Below are 18,034 nucleotides of genomic sequence, written 5' to 3' on the forward strand. Positions count from 1 at the left end.
AATTATACATTATATAACATGTTATTTGTTTATTATATATGTAATTATATTTTATATATTTCTATAACAGAAAATTAAAGATCATAATTATATAAAATTATATATTAAGATATATCATATACTACACAAAATATAATTGCATATAATTATATTTTATATATTATGTAATATATATTGTACATACAATATATTTCTGTTAAGGCTTTGTGTACGATTCTGTTTGAAATAAAGCTTTCTTTACTAAAAAATATGGCAGTAATAATGGTGGAAAAATAATCTTTGGAGTGTGGATTGTTTTAATTTCCTCATTTTAAATGTTATTTTCCTTCATTTGTTGTTAGACTTTTGAAAGCTTGGTTGAAAACATCTCCGCTGAGGTCTGAAGAAAGTTCTTGTTCACAGAGTCATCATTCCCTGAGGTGACCATAGATCTGGATGCTATAGAAACCAGAGAAACCGGCCCCAAAAGTAAAGGTAACACTTGTTTGAAGGAGATCTTTCCCCTTGTCCCTCTTCTCATTCTGATTTCTTGTTCTAGTCTTAGAGAGTTCATTATGAAAGTGCTGTGTGTGTGTGTGTGTGTGTGTGTGTGCGCGCGCGTGTGTGTGTGCGCGCGCGTGTGTGTGCGCGCGCGTGTGTGTGTGCGCGCGCCCGCCTATTTTTCTTCTCAGAATTCTGGTATTGTTAAATTAGAGATGCTTAAGGTAGGGAGAAGGAGAATTAAAGCACAACAAGATCATTTAAAATGAGTTTGTCTTGCACTTCAGATGGTTTTCATGGAAACATGAAAGTCAGAAACAAAAATCTGCATCCATCCTTTTCCAAATCCCAGCTCACAACCTGGCAGCTAGATGTGATGTGTGGTCTATTTTATTAAGAATGATATTTCCAAGAATCACAACACAACATTTGTCACACTCAACAGTCCACTTCAGTTCATCCATAATGCCAATCTGGGTCCAAGAATTCTGATTTTTAGATTATGTTTCAGGAAGTCAGTGTGGATATGTGGTTTCATTTTAGACTTTGGTGGTCTCTCAGATTGCTCCAAAAAACAATCTGGAAGTTTATTTTGATTTTTTTGGGGAAATTCTTTAGGATAATCTCTTTTCGGGTGTCTCAGTGAAAGAAAATGAAATGGAAAGGCATTTTCAGTAGCAGCAACGGCAGTGACGGCGGCTTCGTAAAACTATCCCAAATGGGACGAGCACATTTAGCAGGGTGATCAATTCACTGCTGCCATGCTACTTCTATTTATAATCTTGGCAGAGCGACAGATTTCAAGGGTTTTTGAAGACAGAGAAAACCTGCGACATGAAGTGATTTTAGGTCTATTTAAGTTTGGATTCAAAGGAGTGGGATTTTCCAGTCTCTAAAGAACTGGTGTTCAGACACAGCTTGGTTAGAGGACATTTTTAATGCAAGCATAGAAGAGGCTCAGGAAGCTGCTTTTGTCCGCCCTAAAGAATCTTTATGTTTACGAGTAGTCCATAAAATAGGCACATATTTCATGTTTTTTATGTTTATCCACCGATAATATTATTAAATCACCTAAGGGTTATCTCACACATCTCTCTGTCATGCTGCAAATTATTCATTTCCGATACTGGCCTTCTCTGTTAATTAAATGGTATGTCTGTGGGGGTACTTCCGCTTGAATGATAATTAATGTGTTTTTTCCCAGTCCAGCTGCCCATGAACTTGAGTAGATAAATTATTTTGTGTATAACACATATTTGAGGCTAGGTTTCGATAATGATTTCCCGCTGAAATAATTTAAAAAAAACAACAACTTGACATCCTTCAAAGAACAAATCTTTTTCTTTAACTTTTTTTTTAAACAATTGGGTTAATTAGATGAGGAGAGAAAAAAGTATTTACTAATTCATAAATATGAGCATTGAAATACTTCAGTTGTCACTGTGGAAGCTACAGTGACCTTTTGGCTGATTTTCATAATCATTTGCTCTTCTTGCCTGTGTGCCCTAGTGGCTTATAAGGTATATGGTTTTGAGACATGTCAAATTAAGATTATATTACTTAACTATATTTGTTCCAGAGATAGGCTAACGTGCAGCAAATTTACTTCTTGATGCACAAAGTCTTCCTTCTAATTTTATTTTTTTTCAAAATTTTTATTGTGATTAAGTGATTATATAATTTCCCATATTTCACAGTACTTTGAGGTAGTGATGCTTAGTTAAAGTCACAAACACATTCTAACTTTCATGGGGCAAATTGTCTATTGTGGTCTATAATATTTATGAGTTCTATGAGCTTTGCAATACAGTTATTTCTAGCACATTGGATGATATGTACATTTCTTTTGTTTTGCATAGCATCAGCTGTTCCCTCTTTCCCATTCATTCCCTCCTTCCCATCGCTGCCATTGAGTTGCTTAGTTCATTTTGATCAATGTCCAGTGCAGCTGATGGGTCCCGCTGTTGTATGTTTTTCCCTGATTCCCTCTAGTTCTGTGTCATCCTCCTGGTTTCCCTCTGGTGTGCATATATATAGCATATATGTGATCAGCAGCATGGGGTTATTTAGTAGTGATTCGACCAGATGAGTGGAAGTCCTTTGTTTCTTAAGTCTTGTTAATTTTGTCGTATCACCTTACATTTTGGATTTAACATCCACTTATCAGGGAGACCGTGTGTCTGCTCTTGGCTTACCTTGCTCAACGTGATTTCTTCTAACTCCATACATTTCCCTGCAAATGCCATTATTTTGTCCTTTCTAATGGCTGCATAATATTCCATTGTGTATAGATACCACAATTTTTGGAGCCATTCATCTGTAGTGGGGCATCTGGGTTGTTTCCATATCCTGGCTATTGTGAACAGTGCTGCAATAAACATGGAGGTGCATGTGTCCTTGTATACTGGTTCCTGTTATTCAGGATAGATGCCTAGAAGTGGTATGACTGGGACATAAGGGAGGTCAATATTTAGCTTTCTGAGGACCCTCCAGACTGCTTTCCAAAGTGGTTGTATAAGTGTACATTCCCACTAGCAGGGTAATAGGGCTCCTCTTTCTCCTCATCCCCTCCAGCATTGTCATTGGCTGACTTTAGGATGTGGGCCATTCTGACTGGGGTGAGGTGATATCTCAGGGTTATCTTTATTTGCATTTCCTTCACAACCAGGGATGGCGAACATTTCCTCATGTGTTTCTTTGCCATTTTTATCTCTTCTTCTGGGAAGTCTCTCGTTAGTGCCCTTGCCCATTTAGTAATTGGTTTGTTAGGTTTGGGAGAGATTAGTTTCTTGAGTTCACTGTATATACTGGATATTAGCCCCTTGTCTGATATTTTTTCCCAGTTAGTTTGTTGTCTTTCTAGCTTGGTTGCTATGTCTTTAGCTGTACATAAACTTTTTATTGTAAGGTAGTCCCATTTCTCGAGTCTCTCTCCAATTTGTTGTGACCCTGGGACTCTGTTCAGGAAGTTCCTTCCTGTGCCTATAAGTTCAAGTGTCTCTCCTACTCTGTCCTGCAGTAGTTTCAGAGATTCAGGTTTAATGTTAAGGTCTTTAAACCATTTTGAGTTGATGTTAGTGCATGGTGATAGGCTGGGGTCCACTTTTAGTTTTCTGCATGTGGCTGCCCAGTTTTCCCAGCACCAGTAGTTGAAGAGGCTCTGTTTCTTCCACTGTATGTCTTTAGCTCCTTTGTCAAATAGCAGCTGACTGTAGGCATGTGGTTTTATTTCTGGATCTTCTATTCTATTCCATTGGTCTTCAGGTCTGTTTTTGTGCCAGTATCACACTGTCTTTGTTAATATGGCTCTATAGTAGAGTTTGAAGTCCGGCATTGAGATTCCCTCCCATGTTGTCTTTTTTGCCTAGAATTGTTTTGGCTATTTTAGGTCTGTTGTTGTTCCATATGAATTTGTGTACGGTTTTCTGTAGTTCAGAAATGTGCATCATTGGGATTTTAATAGGAATTATGTTGAATTTGTATATTAATTTTGGCAGTATTGCCATTTTCACTATATTAAGTCTGCCTATCCAAGAGCATGGAAGGTCTTTCCATTTCCTGGTGTCTTCTGTAATTTCTTTCTTTAACTTTTTATAGTTTTCATTAAATGGTTCTTTTACATCTTTGGTTAGGTTAATTCCTAAATATTTTATTTTTGGGGGGTTATTGTGAATGGGTTTGCTTCCTTTATTTCCCTCTCTGCTTGTACATTGTCAGTGTACAGGAAAGCGACTGATTTTTGTGGGTTGATTTTGTTTCCTGCTACTTAACCAAAGTGATTTATAATTTGTAAGAGTTTGGGGATGGAGTTTTTGGGATCATGAAGGTATAGTATCATGTCATCTGCAAAAAGGGATAGTTTAACTTCGTCTTTCCATATGTGCAGCCCTTTAATGTCTTTTTCTTGCCTTATTGCCCTGGCTAAGGATTCCAGGATTATATTGAAGAGGAGTGGAGACAGTGGGCATCCTTGCCTTGTTCCTGATTTTAGGAGAATTGGTTGTAGTTTTTCCCCATTAAGTATAATATTGGCTATTGGTCTGTCGTATATGGCTTTTATTGTTTTATGGAATGTTTCTTCTACTCCTATTTTCTCCAGAGCTTTTAACATGAATGAATGTTGTATTTTATCTAAAGCCTTTTCTGCATCTGTGGAGATAATAATGTGATTCTTGACCTTGGCTCTGTTGATGTGTTGGCTTACATTTATTGACTTATTTATGTTAAACCATCCCTGCATCTCTGGGATGAAGCCTACCTAGTCGTAGTATATGATTTTTTTTATGTGATTCTGGATTCTGTTAGCTAGAATTTTGTTAAGGATCTTTGCATCTGTGTTCATCAGGAGATGATAGTTCTCTTTTTTTTGTTGGGTCTTTGCCTGGTGATATTGGCATCATAGAATGAGTCTGGGATAGTTCCCTCCTTCTTTATTTCTCTGAAGAGCTTGAGGAGTATGGGTATTAGTTCTTCTTTAAAAGTCCTATAGAATTCTCTTGTGAATCCATCTGGTCCTGGGCTTTTCCTTGTTGGAAGACTTCTGATTGTCTCCTGTATCTCGTTGTAAGATATTGACTTATTTAATTGATTTACTTCTTCTTTGCTCAGTTTGGGCAACTTGTATTTCTCTAAAAATGCATCCATTCATTTCTACTAGGTTTTCTTTCTTTAGAGAGCATAACTTTTGAAAGTAATTCTTTATAATTGTTGGATACCTTGGGTATTTGTTGTGATTTTTCCTGTGGCATCCCTGATATTGTTAATTCGGGTTTTCTCTCTTATTTTCTTAATTAATCTTGCCAAAGGTCTATCATTTTTATTTATTTTTTTAAAGAACCAGCTTTTTGTTTTATTAATTTTATTTTTAATTTTCCTATTTTCTATCTCATTAATTTCTGCTCTTAATTTGATTATCTGGCTCTGGTAACTTTAGTTTCCATTTTTTCATGTTTTTCTAGCTGTTTTAATTGCAACATGAGATTATTTACTTGATCTGTCTCTATTTTCTTGATGTGGGCACTGAGGGAGAGAAATTTGCCCCTCAGGATATTGCTTTTGCTGTGTCTCACAAGTTTCTTTGTGATATAAATTCATTTTCATTGAATTATAGGAACTTTTTAATTTCTTCCTAAATTTCTTCTGTTACCCAGGTGTTGCTTAGAAGTGTGCTATTCAATTTCCATGTATTTGAGTAATTTCTTCAGTATGCTTTGTTATTGAGAACTAGCTTGATTCCACTGTGGTCGGATAGGCTACAGGGGATTATGTCAATCCCCTTGTATTTGCTTAAGTTCCTTGCATGAACTATGATATAGTCTATTTTGGAGAAAGTTCCATGAGGTTCTGAGAAGAATGTGTACTGTGTTGTTTTAGGGTGAAATACTCCGTAGATGTCAGTTAGTTCCGCTTTAAGTATGGCCTCACTTAATTCAGTAGCTTCTTTGCCAATCCTCTGGTTGGTAGACCTGTCCTTTGGTGAAAATGGGGTATTAAAGTCTCCTAGTATTATCATATTTGGATATATTTTATTTTGTAAGTTTGAGAGTATTTGCTTACCATATTTGGGTGCTCCAATGTTTGGGAGTATAATTTTATAATGGTAATATCCTCTTCTTGGATTGTTCCCTGCACTAATATGTAGTATACTTCCTTGTCTTTTTGTATTGATTTTGATAAAAAGTTTACTTTGTCAGATATTAGGATAGCTACTCCTGCTTTCTTACTGGGGGCATTTGATTGGTAGATTCTTTTCCAACCCTTCACTCTGAGTTTGTTTGTATTTTTGGCTGAGAGGTGGGTCTCCTGAAGGCAACAGATGGATGGGTCATGTTTTCTGATCCAATCTGCAGTTCTTTTTCTTTTGATTGGTGAATTAAGCCCATTAATATTTAAAGTTATTATAGAGATGCATTGTGGTCCTTGTCATTCCCTGTTTTCCTAAGTTTTTCTTCTTTCCTTTCCTCCTGTGCTTACTAAGTTAGACTTCTATTAATTCCTGTCTGGTGCGGGTCCCCGTTCCTGGTTGCTTTCTTCAGGGTGTGTTCCTCCTCTTAGTATTCTTTGTAATGCTGGCTTAATGTTTATGCATTCACATAGTTTTTCTTTACTACTAAACATTTTCAATTCTCCATCGAATGTGAATGCTAGCTTCGCCGGGTATATCAGTCTGGGCTGGCAGTTATTGGTTCTCAGGGCTTGGATGGTACTTTCCCAGGCCTTTCTTGCATTCAGTGTCTGTATGGAGAGATCTGGAGTGATTCTAATTTTTTTCCATTGTAGTATAGCTCCTTCTTCATTTTTGCTGCATGCAAGATTGTTTCCTTATTATTCAGATCTATCATTTTTTACTATAATGTGCCTAGAAGTGTTTCTCCTGGGATCCTGCTTGTTAGGTATTCTATATGCTTCTGTTATGTAGGTAAGATGTTCTTTTTTAAGATGGGGGAACTTTTCATTGATAATCTTGTCGAATAGGTGTTGTATTCCCTTGCTTTGATATTCCTCACCTTCGTCCACTCCAATTATACGAAGGTTAAATTCTTGGCACTATCTGTTTGCTCTTGGATTTCCCTTTGGCATAATTTAAGTGATTTTTCCATATCTGTGACTTTTTGGTCCAGTTGGTGTATTCTGTCTTCTGTATGTGACACTCTAAATTCCATTTCGTTCACTCTGTTAACTATGGCTTCCATTGTGGTTTTCATGGAGGAAATGTACTCATTTATGGATTCGATGTTGGTTCTCAAAGTAGTAATCTCACCTCTTAGTGAGGTGTGTGATGCCTCTATTTTTGCGTGCACCTCCTGTTTGAGACCCTCCATCTCTTTCAAAAGTTTGTCCCTGTATTCTTTAAATGTTTGGTCTATTTCTCACTTTAATTCTTGAGTCATTGCCTCCAGAATCTCTTGGATGTAGCTTTTGTCTTCTATTCCTGCTTTGCTCCCACTGGGGCTCTCCCCTGGGTGGCTGCTGGCTTTCAGGTGTAGCTTGCTATCCTGGGTGTTGATAAACCTTGTTATTTTTCTCTGTGATTTTCGTATGGGGATTCAGGGATTATTGGAGACTAATCTGAAATTTTGTTTTGGTTAATAGGTATCTGTCTTTGCTTTGTTGCTGTTTCTGGGCTGGCAGAGAGAGTTTGTACCTGGTCTTGGTTCTGTTGAGGGCCAGCCTCCAGCTGCTGGTCTGATCCACGTAGGGCTCTCGGCTCTCTGCTGTAGATCACTGGCAGTTCCCGCCTTTAGAAGGACTGAGTGGCCTAGACTGCTCCTGTTTACTCCTACAGGCGCGCTTGGTGAGATTGAATGTGCTGGATGTTCTCTCACAGTTTCTGGAGTCTGCTATAGGGGCGGGTTGTCGGCCTGAACTCTGGGCCTGGGCGCTGTCCCTCAGCGCTTCAGCTCAAGGCTGGTGCCCTACCATTTGAACCACAACACCACTTCTGGCCCTGTCTGCTTATGTGTTGCTGAAAAATCAGATCCAGGGCCTCATGCACACAAGGCAAGCACTCTACCGCTGAGCCACCTTACTAGCCTGAGCTCCTGACTATTATCAGGTGCTGGCAGCCTGAGTTGACTAATTCCCGGCCTGGGATATATGGGTAGGGTTCTGGTGGGTTTTGGGCTTCTGGTTATCTGGCCCTGGACACCCGGGTCTTTTGCTGTCACTGCACCCAGGGGGTACAATTCCCTGTTTCCCGCCCCCTCGCCCCCCCCCCCCCCCCCGCTGAGGTGTATGCTCACCTTCTGACTTCAATCGGGAGGAGTTGGTTGTCTTGCTCAGGCACCGGACCCCCAGGCCTGCTCCTGGCTCCTGGTCCCTGGCTTGGGACACGCCAGTGGCACCTGTGCTGCTGTGTATCCCACCTAGGTTATATAGCCTGAAGTACACAGTTCAAGTTTCTTCCACTGTTGGCTGTTGTGACCCACGGATGCTGTTCCTGGCTTGGGTGTTTAAGCTCCCTTCCAGGGGTGCTCTTGATCTAACCTGGCCAGCTGGATGTACTCCACGGGCTGGTGGAGCTCTCGAACAGTTCCCAGTTTTAGTGGGTCCTGTGGTCCAGGTGTTGGGGTAGGGGGTTTGGGTCAAGGTCTGGGGGTTCCCACCAGCTCTGGTCTCCCTTGAGGGATACACTGTCTCCTGTGGGTACTCACCCTGGAGCTAGTTGTTGTTTTTGTGTGATGTAGGTCGGTGGTTGCTGCTGAAGAGTTCAGTTGAGATGCTTGTGGGCTGGGCGGGGCAGTGGTGGCTCTCGATTTTTCTCCTCTGTCTCTGCCTCTGTTGACGCTGTTCAGGTCAGCACCTTGGGATGGGCCTCTGGCCTCTGGCCAAGGGGTGGGAGAGGGATCTACCTGCAGGTTCTGAGCTCTCAGGTTTGTCTCTGCACTCTCTAGATCAGCACCAGCACCTTGCAGGTCTTCTGCTCTGGCGTTCTGTGGGTGACCCGTGTAGCTCTGGGGTTCCCGCCGTGGGGCCAAGTGACTTTGGTGGGATGGAGCCTCTCTGCTAGGAGAGTGAGGGATGGGAGTGGGATCTTTGTGCAGGCTCTTGGCCTCAGGATCAGCGGGTCCGACACTGGTACCTCAGTTGCCTTCTGTGCAGGTGATCTGCAGACGACCCCCTGTGTCTCTGGGGACTCCAGCAGCCCCTGCCGGGCCGGGCTGTCCACTGCTTGGCGCATTGTTGTACAGCCAGTAAAGGTTGGGGGAGGTGTCTTCGTGCTTCTCTGCTCTGAAATTCTTCCTTTGCTTTCTTTCTTTTTTGCTTTTTTCCTCCTCTTGTTTTTCTCTGGGTGTTCATCTTTTTGTTGTTGTCAGTCTTTTGGGGAAATTAAGTGTTGGAACTTGAACTCTCTTTTTGTTTGGGGAGAGCTGTAGGGTTTCCCTACTGTCCCCTCGCCATCTTGGTCACAAATTCTTTTGTGAAAGGCAGAATATAGGTTATAGTGGATGAAATTTTAGTTTTTGGAATGAAAGTTGCAGTCAAATCCTGACTTCATCATTTGCACCTACTGTGATGTTGGGAGAGTAACATCTTTGTGCCTGACATACCTCATATTAAAGTAGGAATCATCGTCATCATCATCATATGATGTATTGCTGTTGGATATTCATGACAATTTAAAGTATTATTTATAATAAAAATAGAACACTGTCTGACACATCCTAATTACTACATTAACTATTAATCAGCATTTTCAAAAGGCACTATTTTAACATTAAAACAGTTCCAGTGTAAACACTTTAAAAGCTTGTCTAGTTTTATTCCACATTCTTAATTAACAAAAGACTCTAAAAGTATAATTTGAGTTTCAGAATACTATAATTTTAGCAGATGGATAATGTGGGAATGAAATAAATAGTTTTAATGAACATGAACCTTGGAAGAGGATGTAAACACAAATATCAAGACAGGGGGAACAGCCCACTCCCAAAGGTGTCTAACGTATATTTCACCCCCACACAAAAGAGGAGGAAGATGACTCCAGGTGAAACTCCCATTGGGAGTACAGAAAACTTATCATCCCCCCCCCCAGCCCAGTTTAGACTAGACTTATCCTTATTGCCTTTAGTTCAAGCCTTGAGAGCAACACACACACACACACACACACACACACACAACTCATGTAGTTAAGATAAAAATCTTTGGCCTTCCAGAGATCACTCCTGATTCAGAACGGTAAGATTAGGCAACAGACTGATGAAAATGGGTCACTCTACCAGTTGATGTCAAGTATTTCTTGAAAGCTTTAATCTAGCTTGATTCTTGACAAAGGGTTATGAGTTTCCAAACCAAAATATTAGCATGGTTGTGTAATAAATATCTAGAAAGGAAGTGAAAAAAATATGGCAGTTGACAACTTCCTCAGGAAAATTTTAGAGAGAAACAAGCTAGCTGTAGTTTACTTTGAAAAGACTTGTCTTCAAAGCTACAGAAATGCTGTTCTCTGGGCCACTTTTTTCAATGCCTAAAGGAATTAGGAATCCAAGGATGAACCACCCAATGTTTCTGAAATGCTGCTGAATCCTGAGCACTGTGTTATGCACCTTGTGTTATTTTGTGTAGTCCTCTTTTGCAACATTAATGAACATTTTCCATAGCCTCATCTCAAAGCTGAAGAAGCTGAGATTGAGAAATAGAGCTGCCTAAGTATCAGAAGTAGAATTTAGACTCAGATAGTTTATTCACGATATGTGGCTATCACATGAAGTGATGGTTTATAGTTTATCACATGTACTATTTGTTGTCTGAATACTATATCTTCTTCTATGGTCTTGCATGCTAAAATGCAAGAGTCAATAGGTTCCATTAGGTTTCATTATTCCAGCTGTAGTACCTAAGAAATAACTGTCTGGAGGAATTTCCATAGGTTCTAGTAACAGTGCTGACACATAGACTAAAGTATCAAATAGCAAACTTTGCAGTGTTAGGAAATGATAGTCTCCTCACACATGTACAGAGATCAATTTCCTTCCATTGAGGAAGTGAACAAACAGAAGAGATAGAGACGGCTTTGAGCTCCTGCAAAGCTGGAGCACCTGGAGGAACACCACGGCAAAACCACTGTGGATACTGGGCCCTGTGCTGACCTGATATTTGAAACAATGAGTTTCAGAGTCTCACTAATAATTAAAGCAATTTATCATCAGGTGCATCTACTTAATTTTGTTATCTCAACATGATGTTCTTAGGGAATAGAGGTACCTGTAGAGAATCTCTGCTATGTAAAAATTAATATGAGAAAAGTAACTAGGTGGCTTTTTGAGCTGCCACTCCTGGTGTGGAGGTTAAGATGTGAACTTCTAGAGTAATGGCACTACATCAGGCTGGAAAACACTCAAAAACTAGTAACAAGGTAACTCACAGAAAGCTGTTACCTTGTAGGTCTCAGATGCAGATGAGAGGACAATTGGATGCACAAGTCTTGATCGTGTCCCAAAGGCCAACTAAGAAGAAGATATAATAGCAAATGTAAAGACCAAAGAAGTCTGAAATGATGTGTCAATACCATTTGAGTACAGAGTTGTTTTATTCAATTTGATCGACATTAGCCAGTAGCATGTGGTTCCTAACCAACGGAAATACAGAGTCTTCCAGAGATGTGCTACAAATGTAAAATATAAACCAGATCTTAAGAATTAGTATAGAAAAGATTGTAACATAGCTCAACACTCTCAAAAATATTGATCATGCTTAACCACTATTAATGGTTGAATGATATTTTTGATAGGTTGACAAATAAAATATCATTAAAATGATTTTCTTCTGTTTCTTGATACTTTTTCATGTGATCACTATAAAATTTAAGTTGTATATATGGCTCACAGTATTCGCTTTGAGCAGTACTGTAGATAATCTGTATGTGTAGTAGCTGAGAAATGAAGCTAGCTTTATCCTTCATCACTCTTTTATTGGGAGGGGGAAGTGCTAGGGCTTGGACTCAAGGAGTAGGCACTGTGCCTTTAGCTTTTTTTGTTGTTGTTCAAAGCTGGTACTCTACCACTTGAGCCACAGCTTCATTTCTGGCTTTTTGATAGAGATACAGGTGTCATTAATTTTCTTTCCTTGGGCTGGCTTTGAACTACGATCCTCAGACCTTACCCTCCTGAGGAGCTAGGGTTACAGGCCCAACTCACCAGTGCCCAGCACTTATTCCTCTCTAGCAGCCAGATGCAATGCAAAATTTGCAACACTTGCCCTTGAATTACTGGAAAACAGTGGAGGAATTCTTATCCCTCAAATTTCAAAGAGAAACAAAACCTTTCTGTTTTTTTTATGAGTTCCAAGCACAAAACATTTTATTTATAGTTGTCATGGTAGTTTTCCTGCAAGTATGCTGCCTGAATTTGTGATATTGTTTGACTTTAAAATGCTTCTCAAGGATGCTTGCAGGTTATTTCAGTGAGGTGTGATTGGATGAAATTTAAGGTCTTTTGGAACCTACAGACCTTTTTTTTTTTTTCAGAATTCTGGCATTGTCTATTCTCTTCACACTAGTAGTCCAGCGTAAGTGGGGTACATAGAACAGAACTGGAGAAGCCTATGGAGCAATTGCTTTTCTGAATGCCTTTACTGACAATGGCACAATGCTATATGGCTAAGTATAGCATGCAGGTGTCACAGATGAACTCTCCCAGAAGTTTTCCTGGCTTTGGAGAGCCAAACAACTTATTGTGGAACACCATATACTCTATAATGAAAGGAAGACTTTTGATCCACATCCATCTTAAGGAGTGTAGATTATGTACAATGAAGTGGGTATATCTGGGTATATCTACATGGAGAAATACTTTGTTTCTTCTTATCACTAAGCATAATGGCATATTAAACAAAGCACTGAGTGTAGGGTTTTGTTTGAGGTTATTAGCCATGAGATTTATATTCTTCATTCAACTTCACTAGAGTTTTGTTTGTAAACTTATGTCTGAAGGATCAAATAGAACTTTTGTGTTCTTTTGCTATTTTATATGCAATGTTGTGACAACTTGCTTGAGAATTTTTGGTTCACTTTTTTTTATATTGAGGAGGGTACTTTCAGTCCCACAAAACTATAAGTAGTTTTTGATGATAATGTCAACTACTGTAGGTTTCCAGCAAGACAATGTGTTAAGCACAAAGGTTTCACCCTTCCCTTAGACTCTTAGTATATTTAAACCCTGTGATTAAATTCAGCAAGCTGGAAAAGTATAATGCATACTCACCTTCAATATGATTGAAAAAAAGATAGTAACCAAGATCACATTTAGCAAAGCATTTGATTTACTGAAGAAACTGGAACAAACAAACAAAATACCACTAATGAGCTACAGTGCACTCCTGTTATCAATATCCAGGTTGTTCTTTCAGTTAAGAGTGAGATGGCATCTGATATCATATAGCATAGTGGTCAGGGATGTTTTAATGAATGAAAACATCCTAACGATGCCATTGCGATTGTCCACAGCATGGTATCTGCTAGATTGCTGCCACATGACTTAAGCACTAACTTTCCTAGATGAGTATGCATATGTGTATAGATGTGGATAAATGAATATGGCAAGATACTGCTAGTACATTTTGGCTATTGGAAATCAACACTGAGTCGTATATATGTGTACATCTGAGCAGAACTAATAGAAATGAGTCAAAATGAAAGCTACTAAAAAGGAAACCTCTTGGAATGAATTACGCCATGTAATCTGGTGAATGCAATTGAGTTGCTTATGATTTTTGAGAACAAGACAACAGAAAAATTACAAGGAAATCTTCCAAGCACTCTATTACTTGACCATGAGTTATTTTTCACCCAAGTCTCTTCTTTTTGCCTAGAGCAGACCTTGGAATTACATGTACATACCATACCTACATCATTGATTGGGATGTGTCTTGCCATCTGACCTTAAACTGTGTCTACTCCTATCTTTCCCTCCTAAGTAGCTGAGATTGCAAGCATGTACCACCATGCCTGGTCTTCCAGTGACAAGGAAACTTTACTAGGACATTCTATTGACCCATGGAAGGGCTTACCATGGGTCAATCTTTCAAACAGCTCGTTTTAGGCTACAACATTTTCAGAAGGACCAGCTCACTAGTCAAAATGGGTGACAATAATTGCATTCTTTGTCAGTGGGAAAACAGTAAAGGAAGAACAGGATGACTTAACCAAGAAGGGGAGAGACCACTCTGTACATTCTGAAATCTCCCAACTTAAAGTAAAAACTAAATGTCTTTTACCTTTGGAAATAACAAATAAGCATTTACCCCCTTCATAATGGAGCATTATCTCCTGGAAAAAAATTGCTAAAAAAAGACTGGTAGTCACTAGATGATGAGAGAACAGATAAAGAACAGACCTGAAGTTTTCCTTCCCTCTAGCTGGTCCTCCACTCTGCAAGTTTCCCTGGAGAGGAAGATGTAGGTTTGGATCTGAGCTGGATGTAGAACTCAGGCTCTCTGAGCTGAGATCCCAGGAGGGCACCTGGCAATGCTACTCTGGCCCTCTGGTTTTGTTTCCAGAAGGTATCCAGAATTGCCAGGGCCAACAAATCTCTTTGAGATATATGATTTTGCTGACAAAGACCCTGGCAAGAAATCTCACCATGACCTGGGTAGTGATGGAAACCAGGAATGAGTTCTCTGGAGAAGCAACAATATTTTTTCTTGCCCCATGACCCTCTTGGGAGAAGCTGTACTGGGAATCCCTGCCAGTTTACACTCTGGCCCAACCCCTGGTGGCTCATCTGCATCACCACAGAAGAAACCCAGCATCTCCTTACACCTGTGCCTGTTGATTCCCAAAGGAATTGTGGGGCTACATTTTCCTCTATGAATCTCCAGGTCCGCTTTGTTTAAAATAGAAACACACACACACACACACACACACACACACACACACACACACACACACACACACACACACACACACACACACACACACACATATCACTTCTCATAAGCCTAAGCTTTCTAGCTAGTGACAGGAGAAAGCAACAGCTCCTGACCCGCTAAACAAACATCTGGCTGCAAAACAAAATCACCTCAATGGTTCAAAACCACAAGCTTGTCATTTAAGAACTAACCATATTTCTCCATCATCACCAAAATCAAGCTGTTGTAATTAGGATGTTACCAGCTTTCCTCAGAACTAGAAGCTTGAGGTGTCTAGCTTGGGTGAGGAAGGAAACCGAGATTTCTTCCCAGTGGGAAGATGGGAAACAGTGTGGGGCAGGATAAATAGCAGTCCTGGACAATCACTAGTTTGGGTCTAATGAATGGCCTGGCCACATCCAGGCTGCTTGGTTTTGGACAAGTCAGTTCTAAACAAATCTCCTGAACTTTCTTTCATGGCTGTAATGTCACAGTGTTACTTTTGTATCTGTGTGGTAGGGTGGCTGTGAAGTTTGAATAACTAAATCACTTAGGACAGGACCTAGTATATAGTAAGTGTTCAAGAGAAGATGGCTACAATTATGTTATTAAGATGAAAGAGATAGAGGCACCAACAAATAAGGATTTATATGTTAGTTTGTACAAACCTAAGCCCTTTGAAGGCCTCTATATGCTTTCCCCTTCATTTCTCCTTTATATTAAAAATCCAAGACCAATGACATTGCTAATATTAATCCTTTGGTTCTGAATGATGTTACTGATTAATTTGGGTTGAAATAAATACATGCTCTGGAGACATAACTAGGACACCAGAAATGAATCTCCAGTGTGGGAAGAAGACAAGGGATAAGAGATTTTGAGATTGTGGACCTGGTTGGGGTCAGTCCATCAAATTAGCTGTAGAATTTTTTAAAAATCTTATTTCTGTTTTCTGCTTGCTACAGGACACAATCATGAAAATCTTTTCAATCTCTAAAGTATTGTGGTTCTATGCTGACCAGAAAATGAACAACCACTCACTTCCATACTTCCCAACTGAACCCTTGAGCCCCTGAGTGGAAGGAAGAATGTATGCTTTGAATTGTTTCTCACACGGAGAAAATGGTTCCCTGTGCATTTTTTGTCTCCAGCCCAAGGGAAGATAACAAGACAATGCTGAGTGGTCCTCTCTGGCTCATTCATAATCCCAAAGCTGGAACTGCCAATATTTGGTCAACTCATTTCTAGCCGGAGTTGACCTGGTTAAGGCTGCTCCTGCCTGCGTTGTCTAGTGGGTGCCTGCTCTTCTATTTCACTGGACTAATAAATCATGAATATTTTCCTTCCATTTAAAAGTCATTTCCTCTCATTTTTCCTGGGCAATCCTAGACATAAAGGTGTGTGTGTGTGTGTGTGTGTGTGTGTGTGTGTGTGTGTGTGTGTGTGTGTGTGTGTGTGTGTGTGTGTGTTGATTGCTGTCTTCAAAAATAGCCTATGATAGCAAACAACTGCTGAGAGAATTTCAAGTCAAAATTTATCAACAACCTAAATTCTAGCACTGCATTCATCAAAAAGCAAAGATGTATGCCTTGTATTACTTAACCTTTCCAAGCCACCTGCTTCTTATTATATTTTTTTCACTTCATATTCTGCTTCTTATTTGAAATTCAAACATCTTATTATAATCATGTGTATACTTTTCAAGTGAAACTGGAACATTCTAAAATATGGTGTTTCATGTACAGAGACAGATTTTATAATCATTCATTTATTCAACAAATATGGAGTACAAATGCAATGCAGGTTTTTAGATTTGAGGAATAGGTTAGTAAGGAAAGAAGATAATGTCTACCTTCATGGAGCTTAAAATTCTAGTGTGTTCTGTGGCAGGAAGGGAAAGATATATTAATATTGTACGACAGATTGTTATTACAGAGAAAAAAAGCAAAGCAGAAACCTTACAAGGTCTAAGACTATGCATATGTTGTGGAAAGAAGTGGAGTTCAAATTTAAATGGAATTATCATGGAAGATCCCATTGATAAGATGTTTTTGAGCTCCGATCTGAGGCAGGTATGGGCATGCTTCAGAAGGGTAACTTGTGGAAAAGCTTCCTACTGAGAAAGGAAAGAAAATGCAAATGTCCTGAGGCTAGACTGACTAAGATGTTGAAAAATAATGAAGAAGCAAATGTGTCTGAGATGGAGTGAAAGGAAGAAGTATAGATAAAATAACAAGGGAAAGGCAATCAATTCAGAAGTGCTGAAATGTTGCAAAGAGGAAGAACATCAATTAGGTCATTGGGAACTGGAATGACATCAATGAACAAAACAAATGAAAAACTCTTGAAAATATTCCAGTGAGAGTTGACGGAATAAAAAATTTGCAAGAATTTTTTTCAATGGATTTTAAAACTAGAAATTTAAAGAGAAACAGGAAGGAGTGCTGAGGTGGGCTGACTTTGTGCAGAACCATATGCTCGTATCGGACACAGTCTTGGGAAATGATACTCAAGATTGGATTTGGGCTTTTTGTTCTCTATTGTTTTGGGGGGGTGTATTTATTTCAATAAATACTATTTTATGTGATCAGAGGCACAGAAGCATTCATCTTGGTGTTCCTCCCCTAAGAGTTATTCAGTTCTCAGCATATCATGAGTCACTCTTACAAAATCATTAATAATGAACCTTCTAAATAATATCTACTCAACAACTCTGCTTTAGTTATACTGTGTGAACTAGGGATTGTAACAGATGAGCTAAAGGAGATGCATCAGCCTGGCCTCCTAAGGTTTAAAGCTTGGTGGCAGAGATAAAATTGATCAAACAATCACATGAGCAATGTAAACTTGCATTCTAAGAGGTATTTGGAATTAAGAAGACCAACACTATTACTTTGTTCTAGTATTTCAGTATTTAAAAATGTATTTTTTCCCAAACAAAATAATGTTTGGTAGTGATGGTGAAACAGGAGCTGGGCATACTGCAGGTGTTTCTTGTCCTGTTCTAAAGAACACTGTGCGCTGTTCTTTGGAGAATCTGTACCAGCACTTCCAGAACTGTCCTGTAAAATTTGCTTTGTTGAACTCTACCTCAGCTGTCATAGCTTGCTATGAACTTGCTATGAACTCTAGCTGTATGTTTTACATGAACCATGTGAAACAGATGGGATTCTTATCTGAAACTGGGTAGACATTGAATAGATTCTAG

This window comes from Dipodomys merriami, unplaced genomic scaffold (assembly GCF_024711535.1).
Source record: "Dipodomys merriami isolate MVZ:Mamm:240054 unplaced genomic scaffold, mDipMer1.0.p SCAF_1, whole genome shotgun sequence".
NCBI classification, from domain to species: Eukaryota; Metazoa; Chordata; class Mammalia; order Rodentia; family Heteromyidae; genus Dipodomys; species Dipodomys merriami.